We start from the raw sequence: 16,186 nt of genomic DNA on the forward strand, positions 1-16,186 counted from the left end.
GTTATCACAACTGTGCAGCGAATAAAGCCTAAAAGTCGGTGAAGTACGGCGTGCGCGCGCGAGCAAGCTCCCGTTCGTGCGTGTGAATTACTTTCGCCCTGGGGGGGCATCGCATCTTATTTAGGTCGTATACATCGAGCGTATACTTCGGTTCTGGCACGAGCATGTCGGCGGCGTTATTACGGCATCGCCATTACCACGAGAGAAAAAAAGAGAGAGAGAGAGAGAGAGACGAGAGAAAGACAGAGAAAGAGAAACGTGCAGGTGACCCGACCGTGTGCACGCGACTCGCGCTTATCCCTACCTGTCGACCTAAGCTACTTATTGGATACTTTGCTTATTTCGTGCATTTGGCAGAGGCCACAATCGAGTAGCTGGACGTATGTAGATAGGTAATTTGTTTGGCGGTCATAAACATAATACACAGAGACATAATGCACTCATTCTTAATTGTGAATGAATTCGCACAGCACGACATAAATATCAAATAAACTTTTTTGACAAATTTGCATAATAAAAATGTGAGAAATAATTAAGAATTGATTTGAAAGTGGAGAATTTTTAGATAAATCAACACTTATGCGAACGAATAAGAATCTTATTCTTCGTTTAATTACAAACACGATTTATTTTACGACAGAGACCCAGTGAGATTTTTGTTAAAAATTTAAAAACACAGCAAAAAAAAAAGAAGAAACCAAATGGAGTTTTTGCTATTAAAGTTTAATTTGTCTCGTTACTTGAAGCATATGAAATCGCTGATGTCTAACATTTTAAGACTTCGTATACGATATAATTTTATGTTTCCTATCGTTCTCTTTGTCCCTCCGCGTCACGTGAACGCTTCCGGTCGCTTCGCGAGGACACCGTCGTAGATAACAACGGGAATAGTCTATCTTCTAATATACATTTTATGATTACACCGTATAAATTATTCTATCGTGTCGCCATCGGTATCGCACGGTTTTTACATACTATATCGATCCGAAACCGCGCTCCTAGTTACCGAATAGATTTATTGCCAAATGTTCCTGTTTCTATCGCTTTGGAGAGGAATTTAGTTTTATTTACTTCAACAAAATCAATAACAATATAATATGATAAATAATAAATTCAGAATGTTGACGTATATGTGTTTATGTTATCAATGATCATTCGACTAACGATGATAAACGTGCTAAATTACATTACTAATTGATATATTGTGATAATAACTTTTTTTATCGGGAAATAAAAATTCGATAATTTATTGCACTGCAGAGTTTCCCTCTGCAATATTTCATATCATTTTATTGATATTCTACTTCCCTTTTTTGTATTTGATTTGAAATATTAAGATTAAAGATATTAAGAAAAGAAATCATTATGAAAAAGTTCTTAAAATTCTCTCTTCACATATTTACTCATGTCGTGAAGAGAACATAATCTCTGAGCATTGCGAATGCAAACTATCGCCGGAATGAGAACCCGCGCTTTTCCGTTCGCTGCGTGTAACACACGCGCGCACTCGCGCACACATGCACACATATGAGTACACGCGCATACATACGCGCTTCTGTATCGCCATGCGTGCGGTGTAGGTATTACTTAATAATATCCATAACCGAGAGGTAAATGTTGGAGCAAGCGAGAGGACGGGAGACGAAGCGAGAAAGAGCGATAGAAGCGAAGAGAAGAGAGATTGTCAAGAGAGACAGAGAGAAAAAGAGAGAGAGAGAGAGAGAGAGAGAGAGAAAGAGAGAGAGTGAGAACAGGACGAACGTCGCGAAATCGTTGATCGAAGATGTGAGAAAATAAGAAAAAGTTGTAGAAGATCGATGATGTAAAAGTAAGAAAAAAGACATTAATATTCTGTAGCGTTAACAATTTTTCTCGGATTGAGTAAATTTTCCCGACAGAAAGAAATCATTAATTGAAGTTTGTTGTGTCATTATAAGACATCGAAAAAGAAATGACATATTATAGCTGCATAAAACCGCAATTTTCTTTCCGTATCGGATAGCTCGCTTCCAAAATGTCTTAAGCTGATATATTTATTGCGATCAATATAGTTGTCTCAGTACTAAATAATGTTTTCATTTAAGAGAGGAAAGAAATTTAAGAAACGTCAAGTACGAGCATTGCATATACACACGAAATCGCGAATATACAAGTGATTCAATTGTGCAAATTAATATAAAAGGTAAAATAGAGTGCGAAACTAACTGATGTTCCAGTGACACTCGGCAAAATTAACAGGTTCAATCATTCTCGAGATCTTAAGACGATTTCGAAATAACTTTTCAACACGGATGATAGATTGTTCATATAAAAGCATTAGTGACCCTATTTGATAGCGCGGACTTTTCATTGACGAGAAAGCTAATGCACTCTCGCGCCATTCCCTCAAGATCGACTTCTACGTCGCTGTCTGGCACCGTTACGACGCAATGCTCTTCCCAAGAGAGCACCCTCCCCTTTCCGGGGAGAGGGTGAATTTGCACGAAACGAGCCGAGGAACACGTTTCTTCCCCCCCCCCGCAACCCACCACTGTATCATCGCATTCGTCCGGACTGAACGATTCCGCAGTGTCGCACGGCGACTGTTGTGGACGCGCGCCCGCGATATCACAAGCGGACAAGAACAACCCCGAAGAAACAGCGACGACACTTGCCCGTCCCGTAGTCGCGCACGCACCACCCCCTCCTCCACGTTGGCGAACGCGCTCGCATCACTCACTTTCACTGACGCGCCGTGCGGGCCGGCCGTTGCGGTCCCTCCACGCGCAAGGGGTGGCACCCCGGTGCCGGCACGAGAAAACGTCGATACTCCTCTCTTTTCCTCTCGTCGCGGCACCGCCGATAACGGCGACGACGTCCGCGGGCGCGTAGCGAACGGAGACAACGGCGACGATGTCGGCGAGCGCGACGCCGACGTTGTACTGCACCTCCGGCACTCGGGTATTTCGCGAAACTGTTTGCGCACGACTGTGGCGCGGGGCGTCGACTGGCACACTCGCGCGGACAGTCACGAGCAGCCCCTCCGCGTCCCGACTATCCGCGCGCGAGGGCCGCACGCGGGCCGAGCAACCGCGAGGACGACGGGCCCCGGCTCACCGCGTGCCATCGGTCCCTTCGTTGATGCGGTAACTGCGGCGATCTTTGGCGGTGTGTGTGCGCGTGTGTGTGTGTGCGACGAGGCGCGGATGTTGTCGAGGACCGCCCGAGATTGCGCTTCCTCGCGACTGTCGGCGCGACTTCGCCGGTCACTTCGCGGATCACTCCGAAACGCGGGGGCACGGTCGAGCACACGGTGCTCGCGCGGGGAAGGGACAGGGGGGGAGGGAGAGGGCCGTGGGAGATGCCGCGCGAGACACTTGAAAAAGAGGTGTCACGACACAGTGTGTCGACTACGAAACGAATCCCTTTAACGAACACCGTGGCTGTCGCGCGACCGTGGTTCTGGGTTGACTGGTGCGCGTCGCGCAAGACCGGAGAGAGCCAGCCCCACCGTTCTCCCTCTCGCTCCCTCCCTCTCCCTCCCTCTCCCCCTCCCCCCCTCTTTGCCAATGTCTCTCTCTATCGGTCTTTCGCATTTGCGCGCCGGTTGAAGTGAGAGAAGCGAAGAAAGCGTGAGTGCGATGAGGAGGGCTAGGCGCGCAGGGCACGAAGTGGGAGGCAGGCTAGGGGGAGGGTGAAAGGGACGCGGCAAGGGTGCGAGGGAGAAGGGGAGGAGAGAAGGCGCGTCGTGAGTAAGGAAACTCCGCGGCGACAGGAGGGAAGAATGGGGCGGTGAGGGTGAGAAAGGAGGAACGGAAGGTAGAGGGCTTTTAGATAAGTCGAGACTGAGGAGATGCGAGAGGGAAAGGGTGGTAGGGTTGCTGTAAACAGGATCACGTTGGGGTAGGTCGAGCCGCGGCCCGTGCTCCCTTCGATACTTTCCGGAGTTTTACGCACGGACGCGGACGATTGCTCGGATCGCAAGGTGTTAGCCCTTCGATGTTAACGATCCTGATTACAAAGGGCCGGTTCTACGACTGCACGTTCGTAACAAAAATATTGAGCTTTTGAAGCGATTTCAGCCTGAAGAGTTCTGGTGGGTACGTATGCTACATTGCATCGTTGCGATGCAACGACACGTGAAAAGGGGTTATTGGAGGAGTTGCGGATTTTAATAAAGATACGATTTATTAATAAGTTCTTATCCGACATTATTTACAAGTTTGATAAGAATGGCGCGTAAAGAATTGCGACAGCTAAATTCAGAAGACTCACTTGTGATACAGTGCTGTACATCTTTACGAGACATCTGTCAAAACAATCGTGTAATTGGAAAATCTTTAAATTCATTAGTAAGATCTCGTTCAAAGCGCACTTTTTTCACTTGGCGTCCCGATTATGTCAGCTTTCCGTCACGCGCTAATAAATATAATAAAGACTGATTTCATAACGATCTCTTCATAAATGTAACATACATACGTGACAAAAGGGTAGAAGGGGAAATAGGGACGGAGGGGGTTAAAAGCGTTTACTTTCTGTCTACGAGTAGCGAGGCCGGTTACAGGATGGCGCACGCACTCACCGCGCCGCGATCGATTCCAGCGAAGCGATCGATCGGTAGGAATGTCGTCGTCGTCGTCGTCGTCATCGTCGTCGTCGTTGTCGTCGTCACTACGACGAGGCAGGTGTTACTCGGTTAACGGGAAGACATCATCGTCATTGTTATCATCATCATCATCCGGGTGCCACCGTTAAAACTAATCGTAAATCCTGATTGCGTAGTTAGAGCAGCGCGATCCGAGTTAACGTTCGTTTACCGAGAATACTGATGAGAATTTCAAGAAGATATCAGTGATTTATGCGAATGAATATCGTACATGGCTAGATACTTAACTTCAAATGTATTCTTGTTTTAATTATGATATCTTAATTCTTCTATTATTAACGAGAAAATTACAAAATTTTTTCAAAAAGCTTCTTTTCTGTTATTTTCACATTGATGCGAGATTACAATAAAAATAATTTAAAATTAAAAATAGTAGATATAAAAAAAAAAAATTAATCATAATATTAACATTAATAATGAATAATTAAAATAATTGCTAGAAAATTTTTAATGAAAGTTTGTCTATACGTATGTTGAATTATATGTTAAGATATAAGAAGAGAAGAAATGCGAGAGTAATGGCAAGTATCGGGATATTTTTCAAGACAAAATTGATACATAGATTCAAAGGAATCTAAAAATGCTGTATGTAAATATATAATAAATTGTAATTAGTTTCAGAACTTCTGCTTTTTTACATAAATTTTGTTATCACCTTTCTTTCTAATAAACATTATTTGTTCCTTTTTTTCTAAATGATTTTGATATTTTTTGTGCGATTACCTTTTCAGCTTCATATGTACAATTTTATCGTATATGACAGATGGTTTAAAATTTAACATTTGCATGATCATAAAAGTGATCTTCCGGTGTAACAGTTCCTTGTCGCTCAGAACGCAGGAATATATAGGAACTTTTTCCCAATAACCGTACAAAAGCGTCCGACACTCGATATCACACCGTTAGGTCGTTCACTCCCTCCCACTCAAGCTCATTGTCGTTTCGCGCATTATTCCAGACGGATTCACCACAGGTACGTGGGAAGACGCGGCGCTATCGAATCGATCGGCCCGAACAGGAAGAGGGTTCCCATTATCTGGCCGTGAAAAAAGATGAACCGGAATTCTTAAAATCTGACATATAAAACCGGCGCTGTGTCTATGCGAGGCGGAGAGTGCTGTCAATTGCTCGGATTCCGATTGTTCGAATTTCAAATAATCGTATTAAGTGTTCGGAAAAATTTATATAGCGGTATAGCGAGTATACGAATCTCGCAAATGGTGCTTCGGATTTATTCAAATTTAACATATAAACGTTATTATCTAAATGATAATTTCCGATGGATTATATCCTTTTATTATGATACCTGATTTTCTATTATTTATTATCGAAAGTTGCTATGCGCGCTTCACGGAAAACTAGGTTAATATCTAATCGACATAACTAATTCTAACTTGCTCACATAAATGTTTTATGAAATGTTAGAGAAAATGCTCATTATATGCCGTAATTCATTTTCATATATTATATGTAACATGCTTCAATTTTTTTTTTACTTATTATTATGAAGATATGTAATAAAAAATAATGAAAATGTTGCTTTCCAACTTATTAACGTAAAATAACGTTGTTTATTATTATGATTATATTGTGTTCGTTTTAACATTTATATTCTAATTTTATTTGATAATTAACTTTTATGATCAACGTGGATAATATAATAACAATTAAAATTTAAACTTGATTTAAAAAATTGAAAAAAATGTTATAAATAAATGTATTAAGCGAAATTATATATCGCAATGATTGTTATACAGATGGTGTTGCTGCCGCTATTTGTGAATTTTCATCATTCTACAGATCATACAGGAATCGCGCGGCTTTGACAGAAGACTGTGACGCAAACGTCTATCGGTTATCTCGTCTGCGATGAAAACGACAAATTACAGTTATTTACGCGCACTGTCAATGACCCATGCGGCTTGAAACCGGACATAAAAGAGACGACAGATCGAACGGTCGAGGACATTGCGGTTTTAACTCAAAGTCGGAACTTTATCAGCATTTCGCGATTTATAAAATCCCGTTGAAACAAAAACTGTTTCTTTTCAACAGCGGAATTATTTTCAAGTAAAGTGCTTAAATATTAAAGGCAATAAGCAAATGAGCTAAATCAGCTTTCGATTTTATCGCGATACCGATAATAACTTTTTCTTTTTTTTTTTTTGCTGGCATTCTAGATATTATGGTGCAGCGCTTACATTCTCGTTAGGGTAGCAACCCTCGGCGTCGTTGTAACACCGACGTAAACATAATGCGAGACCGAGCCGCAACGTGAGGACGATGGGATCTCGCGTACCTCATCGCGATCGAGGTGAAGAAAGGCGGGGGTGGTGGCCGAGGGCTTTTTTCGTTTCGCCTTTTCCCCGAGTGCGAGAGGGAAGAAGGCGAGGCGACGAGGCGAGTCGGGGCAGCGCGATCGATAGGCATGTACGCGTTATACATATAGGCGCGATCGATGCGGGCCTAGGCTCCGCAAGAGAGTGAAGGATGTGTATAGGTACGTAGGTAGGTAAGTAGGTAGGTGGATAGATAGGCACAGTAGGTTGGTAGACCACACGCTGAAAGCGCGCAGGGATGTGCCGTTAGACAGCCGCTATCACCCCGCCGCTGACTGACGTGGTCGACATGCGTGCGAATTTTTGCGACGCCATTGTCATTCGCCGTCGTTGCGAGCCGTCGCCGAAAACCAGCCGCGGAATCGCCGTTTCGCGATGGCGCAATCGCGCCGTGAAAGTGCCGCGAATTTGCGACGCGATGCCGCCGGAATAAAGCCGAAAGAAACTTTCCACCGGTGAAACCGAGCTGTCTTTCGATGGCAATTATAAATTTGTTTTTTAAATTAATGAATTTGTGTTTGTTTATCCGTGACAGATTGATGTAGATTCCGAACTAAGTCCTTAGGTATTTATTATTTTTAAAAATTAAAAAACGTATCAGCAGCGTGATAATAAATAGAAAAATGAAGAGGGAATGTCTACAATTTATATGTAAAGATTTCAATCCACCAGCAATTTATATGTATGAATTTGAATAAATTATAAACAATATTAATAAAAAAAAATAATATTTGCGATTGCTAAAGAGAAAACCAACAAGGCTGGTTTGAATTTTAATTAATAAATCACCGAACGTTGAAAAGTAAAAGATTAAGATTGATGACAGTCTTGTATCAAATTTTCGTTAAGCGAATATCTGTTTTCAACTCGTCAAAGTAAAATTTGTGCTTCCGCGTATTTTCATTTCTTTTCTTGCAACTATTCAATTTCCATTTCAAGCCATGTTTCTGCTATTAAACTTATAGAATCACCTACAGAGCGCTACGTATAAAGTTTAATCACAGGAAGCATACGAACTCGTTATGTGCAAACCCCGCGCTTATGCGATATTTTCCGCGTCTACCAGCGAATTATTGGAGCGCAGTAACCATGCTAGTTGAAAGAGCCGTCACATCGAACTCGCACGCGATATCCCAAGGTCGAAAGTCTCGGAGCCGTTTCCTTCGATAGCCGATTTAAGCTGGCTTGCAATTTGCCGAACGTATAATAGTCGAAATCGACGCGCGCAAGGGGGGGGGGACACTTTCTCATACGGGTTCATTGCGCTCTTTCGGCTTTTGGAACCCGCAGCGTTGTAACCACACGTGGGTTGTAAGGTGAAATTTTCAGATGGATTCCGTCGTAAATTATGTTACGACAATCAGGCGTTTAACAAGCGGTCCTCTCGAATACCGTTGCACGAATCGGCGAACGGGTCCGCCCGCTTCTCTCGGCGCAAAGTGAATTCGGAATAGCCTTCGTCTTTTTTATGCGTTTTTTGCTGTACCGGTGAAATCGGCAGCTGACGGTTCACAGTACACTGTCAATTTTCTACTTTTCTTTTTTCTGTTTGTTTAAATTCGAGGTATACGAGAAATTGTGTCCCTCTATTATTTTTACGAAAGTTGACAAAAGCTCTGAACTAAACAGTAATCGTTTATTGTGCTAATATTTATATCGGCAGTTGATTTTTATTCACCTTACATATTTTTGAATATTGAAATTGGTTAATCTCTGCAATTCGTTGTTAATTTTCGTTTTAAGTCGTTATTAGATCAAAATCAGATATGCACTTTAATTTTTGACATCTTATCTCAGTTCGTATTAAGACAATTTCTGGCAATGTTCTCCAGCCTTCCCGGTAGTTTCGCGAACCGGGAATGATCCGTTTCCGACGAAAATGAGAAGGAGAAGGTAGTAGAGAGAGAGAAAGACGGAGAAAAAGGGAGTATATATTTAGGCGAGTTGGATCGCTGCCAAGCTCATCAACGAAAATGAAATCTAGGTCTCTCTCTCTCTTTCCCTGTCTCTTTCTCTTTCGCTTCGAGTCACTCTCAGCTGCTAAAACGTCGACGACAAATTCACGATACAGACATACGAAATTTTATCTTGCCGACAATTCCCTGGATTTTTTTATTCAGGCGTATCGAGAAAATATTTAGATAGATGTAAAGATCTATGAAAAAACTATTCAATCAGAGATTTGTGAACAAAACTAAGAATTTGATTAATGTAAGAATCTTTAATCTTTATGCTTTATAAATGCTATCATTAGCGATATTAAGAATCTATAATAGAAAAGTTTTATAAAATTAATCACTTGTTTTATGCCGTTTTCTAAGTTATGATGTAAAACACATTTATGTAACGAAAGATCCGTGCAAATGAGCAAAAATATACTGTGTAAGATCAATATTCTTTGGTATTACGAAACTGTAGTGTTGAAAAAACGTCAAAGATTTATAATCCCTAACATTTATACGCCAAACGGCATTTATAAATTCATAGAAAAATTTCTTTCGTATTATGGAAAATTATCAATTGAAATTTACATTGAAAGAAAATAAAATCTTAGAAATGACGGATCTGCAACGGTACGTTCTCCACTAGTTTAGTTTGCTCGATACGAAATAGCTACGATAAATGTAGTTCCAATAAACGGCGCTCTACTGTGGAAACAACAATAAATATTCTGTTGCGCGACATTTCAATCGCCCTTCATTACACTGTCGATACACACCCGGGGCTTAGCTGGTGGCTATCTCGGTAGCGCAAACTCGGCTGTCGAAGAAGGCGAGTAGCAAGGGGAGAAACGTCTGTCAAGCTAGCCTCACTTTCCCCGCCCGCGGCACCAAAATCATTTCCGGACCCGGATCGGGGACTGACCGTAACCCGCTCCTGGGTCCATTTTTGTCAGTTAGATCCCTCTTACTCTTTTACGAATTGCGCAATTTGAGCACGAAAAAAAGGAAAGAAAAAAATACGTACTTTTCTATACGAATTGAAGATATGAATATAAGACGAGAATTTTAATGGCTTTCTCTGTAATCGACTTTTTATTCGTAATGTTGATTGATACTGTTACGCTAACCACATTTACGTTAACCACATTTCTCTTTAAGATGCATAATATATTATATCGTTTTTAGTCGTAAAATCGATAATATATTATCGTTTTTAGTAATTAAAATAATTATATTAACTTGATATATATTTTTAAAGTAATATTTAAATGATCCGCAATGTTTCAAAATAAATATTAAGTTTGCAATTTTTTTTAAAGAACGCAGGTTCGCAGTTTTATTACAAAAGTATTACGAAAGTGATCATGTGTGTAATATTACAGAAAACGACTAGACCGGTCAATGTCGCATCGGTACTTCGAGTAACCGATTACTACTAGACATTTCTAGCCGAGGCATTTCACCCCGTCGCGATTTGCGAGTCGATCGTTTTCACAACGATCTCATCTAGCATAAATCTATCTGCGATTATTGCGCAAAGCCTCGATAGCTCACCGACACGGCTGTACTTTATCGTTCCCCGATCTATTTTCAAACGCCGCCGGCTAAGCCGGCGGGTGTGCTCTGACACCGCGTGTATATATATACATTATGCCTTGGACACGTATCTTTCCTAGCGTAACATGTTGCTTAACCTCTTGCGAACAGCATAATAATGTGCTCTCCTATTTTACGAATTTTAATTAATCACACGTATAACGCTGTGCTTATTTATCGATCATTTGAATATTTGAACGATAAAAATTTCCGCAGTTTCGCATATTTCAATCTATACTATCAAATTTGTAAATTTGCGACTTATTGTACTTGTATTTATATTGATATCTCGTTCTATAATCATGTTTATAATTGGCATTTAATTCATCAGACTGTTTATCGGATAAGATTATTTGAGCTGGATGCTTCTTAGAGAGTGCTGTTCCGCATTATTTATTAATATATAAATATACTCACCGCAACATGCTAACTAGGGATGCGGCTCACAACAAAAGTAATGATCTTACCTGAAATAGAAATGTAAATGTCAGTATTGAAATGTTATGTTTATAATTAATAAAAAATTAACTATGCGCAACTTATAGCTTTTTTCATAGTGATTTTAAGCTAAACGAGAGAAAGAGATTCTTGAATTTACAAAGATTAACAATATTCTAAAGACCAAAGGTAATACAAAGTAATATGGAGTTATCAGTTAGAGTAGATTGTGCAAAATAGAAACAACACTATTTCGATTGATTCTTCTTGAAAAATTATGATGGATTAAAGACATAAATTGCGCTTGACCGATTGCAACAATAAATATTACTGAAAATTTATCGAATAACATTTTCCACTTAATCAAAAGTATTTATCATGCATGAACTGTATAAAATTATTGAACGCTACGATATCCATGAATACGTAAAACCGAATGTGATAATCAAGAAAACATTCTTGCGAATATAAGGTAAGCGAAAATAAATTAATTATTTAAAATTGCTGAGAATATTTAATTGAATTCACGAATGCGGCTAGAAAAAAACAAAATGATTAAAAATAAATTTATCTAAGATAAGTAAAGTAAAATTATAAATCATAAATAAAATAAAGTTATAAAGTTACTTATATGCTAAAACACATAATTTCTTATGCCAATATTTATTTTAATATAACAAAGTAAAGTACTATATTTGTGTATTTTCGCATTATTAATTGCCATGTAATTTTCCAAGCGAGGGTCGATATCTTGTTCTCGTCTCTCGCGCTTGAGGAACGATTGTTGTCGGCGAAGAGCTGTCGCAATCGGAAGTTCCGTCTTGCAATCGGCGGTGCGTCGTTCCGATTCGACGCACTCGCGCGAATAGGACGGTGTCGCGAATCGGTGAGCGAGAACATGTTCGTCGAAGTGTTTGCGTTTCTTTTCGCCGAGGTCCATGTTTGTTCGCACGAATAAAAGGTAATCGCGTTCTCGGTTTCTTGTTTTTCTCGTTGTCGTTTTAAGTTGCATACCATATATGGTAGAAATCCTTATTTTTTTGAAAGCTTTTATTTTGAATGATTACTTTTCTACACACGGCTTTTCGAACATGTGTATTTAAGAAAATGCAAAAATATTGATTAATTTTTTCATATTTTATACATGTATAAGATTTACATAATATTTTTTTAGATTTAAAAATATTGTTATAAATTAAGGCATTTTTATGGGTAATATTTGAGATTACACATCGTATGTAACAAATTTATTATGTACCTACAATTTCATTATAATTTTAATTTTTATTATATATATCGTGTTCTTTAACATAAAAATTTTTTCTATAGACTATTTTGTTGGTTTCTCGCAACGGACGGCATTTGTAACTCTTTCGCTCCACGGCGTCGGTAAGGACGAGCGTCGATGATAAATTGTCGAGCGCGGCACGGTTGATACTACTGAGGTGAGGATCGAGTGCGCGGTTAGTCCGTTTTAGCGCTGTTAGTCAACTCGAATCACGTCGGGTTAGGCCGAAGCGATCGGCCTTGCAAGGCTGCCGGTCAGTGAACTTTTGGCCTACTGTTGTCGCGTGCGCTATGCGCGTATGTGCACGCGAACAGGGATAGCCGTCGAACATCGGGAAGAAAAAGGACAAGCGGAGCGACGAGCATGCGATCTGTGACTTAGGAATCGAAGAGGGCTGAACGAAGAGTCATACGATCGCGATGCACTTGTGGCAATGAGCATTTTGACGTTTAGCAAGGTAACAGATTTAAAAAACTGATATTTAGAAGAATATTTATAAAATTTAAGAAATGTCTATCAGTGTGATTAAGAATGAACTAAGAAAAAGTACCTATTTTCTATGTGTGATATAAAATTGAAAAATATTTGCTACAAAATTCTTTGACTATTAAATTTCATCCACATTGTTTTAATATATTATAAGAAAAGAGTTTTAAAAAAATGTAATATTATTTATTAATTAAATTAATTTTACATCTTTTTTTATTTACTGAAAAGTTAGAAAAGTTAGAATTTCTCTTGGAACTTTTGGACTTATCTTAGCTACAAATTTAATCAAAATACTATTCAAATAAAAGTGAAATAAAACGAGGTAATAATAAATTTTTCTGTGGTAATAATAAACAATACATACTTATAAGGCTGTCAAAAAATGACCCTCACACTGATTTTATTCACAATCAGATGAAAAGGCCAAGACATGGTCGTATACGATTTGTGCAATGCGGGGCTTCGCTGTCGGACATACTATCGCTGCGTAAAGCTCCAAGTAAGCTCGTTATCGATACAAATCTTGCTTGCAACAGCATGCTAGATTGACATACACGACTGTCCCGAATTAAAATCATTTGATATTACAAAGGAGTGAAAATCTCTCACGTATCTAAATTTTACCATTTATGTTATAATTTAAACATAATACACACATGTTATGATTAAAACATAAATAATGATAATTTCATTTTAAGCATAGAAACTAACTGCTCGAAAATTTATACGTGGTCAAGCATTTAGAACAATCCAAATTTCGAGAACTGTGCATAATTCGAAATTAAAGATGTGTTCGAACAATTCGAACTGTTCGCATTAATTTTAAGTTTAAGATTTAATATTTTACAAATCAATTTTAGCAAATGTGCAGTAAGAAAAATATAAATATTGACATCAGTATAAAGTTAGGCAAAAACAAAAAGCTGTTTTTGTTCTCAATGCATACTATTTTTGCTCCAATTTCCTTTGTTATTTGAATCTTCAGATATTCAAAAATTGACATTATAGATTGACCATTGTTTACGTTCAAACTATCCGGGAAGTCCAAGCTTGATGCTTATTTTCTTTTGCTTCAAACTGTTCCATTTTTTCAACAAAATGTTTGACTCTTTTGTCTGACAGCTAATATTAAAGAAACGATTGTTGCTAAAACTGAAAACTGGAGAACTGCTATTTCAAAGTATTTTTTCTTCGAAAAAATAAAAATTTGGATTTTTCTTGCAAATTTTCATATTTCCTAACAATCATACACACATGCTGCATTACACATATAAAAAAATCTGTATTAAAAAAAAATGTAAAAAGTGTGCAACACTTGCGACTAAAAAAAAGAAAAGAAAAACTATATTTTGGGGATACTAATAATAATATTAAGCATATAAAGAGATTTGTAATAATGAACGTGTCAAATGATAAAGAATGATAAAAAATCTGCACAATAATAAAGAATTGTGTTGTTATTGTCAGATTTAAATCACATTATTTTCGCGATCAATTACATTAATGGGCTTGGTTGATGTAACGCAATAAGAGAGGCTAACAATAATAACGATAATAGTAATACCGTCGGGGAATGCAACGGGGAGTTCTCCCGGACATGAACGGTAAAACGACAAGGAGCCTGACCTCCTAACCTCTAGACCCACGGGACGCGCACGCGATCACGTTTTCTCGCAGCTTGCCTTTTCCGTTACGCGTAATTTTACGCGGTGTGCGCGCGCGGCGTGATCAAAACGGCGCTTCTAACGCGCGACACGCGGTAGCGCGAATCTTGTCGTAATCGTCGTAACTGTCGGGAAGAATTACTTACTGGATAACCGGTATTCACGCTCTACCAATGTAACACCTTTTAAATTAACTCGTCATAGCTAAATGATGCGTTGACAAGCTTTTATCATAAATATAAATGTCGCTTCGCGATCGCAACACGATGATGTTTGCTCTCCTCCTCCACCATTTCTCATTTGTCGATCTCAGTTAACGATACCTGTTAGCCAGATGGCAGATGTGGACGCATTTGATTATTGGTGTTTAATTATTGATTACGTGAACGATAAATAATTTTCTTTGCATTTTGATCATTCTCAAATCGTTGTTAGATAAAAGATAATTCTCTATAGAAATGTCAGTTAATATTAACTGTAATTTGACTAACCACACACATGTTTCTAGATCTATAATATAAATAGGAGAAACAAGTTTAACAACCGCTTAATGGCGTTGAGATGGTTTACGGAATTATCTCTGTGCCATGCAAAATCTATGTGTTACCGAGCATTGACGTATCGCTACGTCATACAAAATCAATGCCGACTATTGACGTACTAGTGCGTCATATAAGAACTATGGGTTAGCGATTATTGATATAATGCTGCAATACATCTCGTTATTTATATTTTAAAATTAACCTCACGACTGATCATTATTTATATCAACATTCTGCAGGCACAGTAAACGATCCCGGATGTGAAACATAGCGGTAAATATCATAAATTTAATTCTCAAATAACGTTGTCGAGAAACTGTTAATAATCTTCAAATATCTGACAGTCGGACATTTTGTTTACACATCTAACACGAGTATCAACATATGTATTAGTATTAACATTTTAAGTGTGATTGCACACGATGTTTTCATTTATATATTTTATATTTGTAGAGATCTGGACTATATTCTGTAATATTTTGTAATATTGTTAAACATAGATCTGATTAATGTATATTAATTATATATAAGAAAAAATCTATCAACATCTTTATAATTAATAACAATTGAAAGTGGAGAGAAAGACTCAATAAAATACTCTACTAATAACAAATATAAAGAAAATTAAAAAAATAGTTTGTGTACAATCTTCTTATTTTATGTTTTTATAATATAACTGGTTTTATTTATTAATGCAAATTTTAGAAGAAGAAAAAACAATAGCTTGTTTATTTTAAGTTTTAAATATTCAAGAATCTACATACTTTGATAATATTTATAGAAAAAGGACTCAGCACTATTTGTCTGCTGTAATTTGATATAACAAACAAATCAAATTTGAAATAACAACAGTCAGTTTGTTTTTAGACAAATATACGTATCAACGTTATTAATTTTTCGAATAATATTTTTGTGAGAACTGTACAAGTTCAGTTAGTGTTGACAGAGAGAAAGTTTATTCCATTCTATCTAATTCTTTATACGTATAAATTTAAATGTCCTAAAATGCTGTGACAAAGAGGTGTTAATGTCAAATAATATTAAAATAGCAAGACTGAGTTTAATTATGCATTCTCGCATAATTACATCGAATTTTCCCACCTTTCTCTTTACTAATATTCGTGTTCGTCGTGTGTGCCCTCTTCTCACTCGTGAGGGCGCTCTAGCGGGCGCGACGAGGATGACGAGAGAGAGAGAGAGAGAGAGAGGTGGCACGTGGGGGCTACTCGTGCATCGGAGAAG

At 38.4% G+C, this 16,186-nt stretch overlaps 1 protein-coding gene and 1 long non-coding RNA gene across 8 annotated transcripts in view; one reads left to right on the forward strand and one right to left on the reverse strand.

The window, feature by feature from the left end:
• Hr3 (Hormone receptor 3) overlaps positions 1–16,186 on the reverse strand; it is a 116,183-nt gene that overhangs the window by 59,362 nt on the left and 40,635 nt on the right. Inside the window, exon 1 of one of the 7 annotated variants that reach the window (XM_067349580.1) lies at positions 2,529–3,472. The exons of the other annotated variants lie outside the window; for them this stretch is intronic. The gene's annotated coding sequence lies outside the window, so the exon portion shown is untranslated. Of the gene's footprint in view, positions 1–2,528; positions 3,473–16,186 lie in introns of those variants that run through there. 7 annotated transcript variants of the gene reach the window in all.
• LOC105679021 (uncharacterized) lies at positions 11,915–16,090 on the forward strand. The gene is made up of 3 exons (XR_010888530.1): positions 11,915–12,706; positions 13,153–13,237; positions 14,911–16,090. It is a non-coding gene; the product is annotated as an uncharacterized lncRNA (long non-coding RNA).

This window comes from Linepithema humile, chromosome 2 (genome assembly GCF_040581485.1).
Source record: "Linepithema humile isolate Giens D197 chromosome 2, Lhum_UNIL_v1.0, whole genome shotgun sequence".
NCBI classification, from domain to species: domain Eukaryota; kingdom Metazoa; phylum Arthropoda; class Insecta; order Hymenoptera; family Formicidae; genus Linepithema; species Linepithema humile.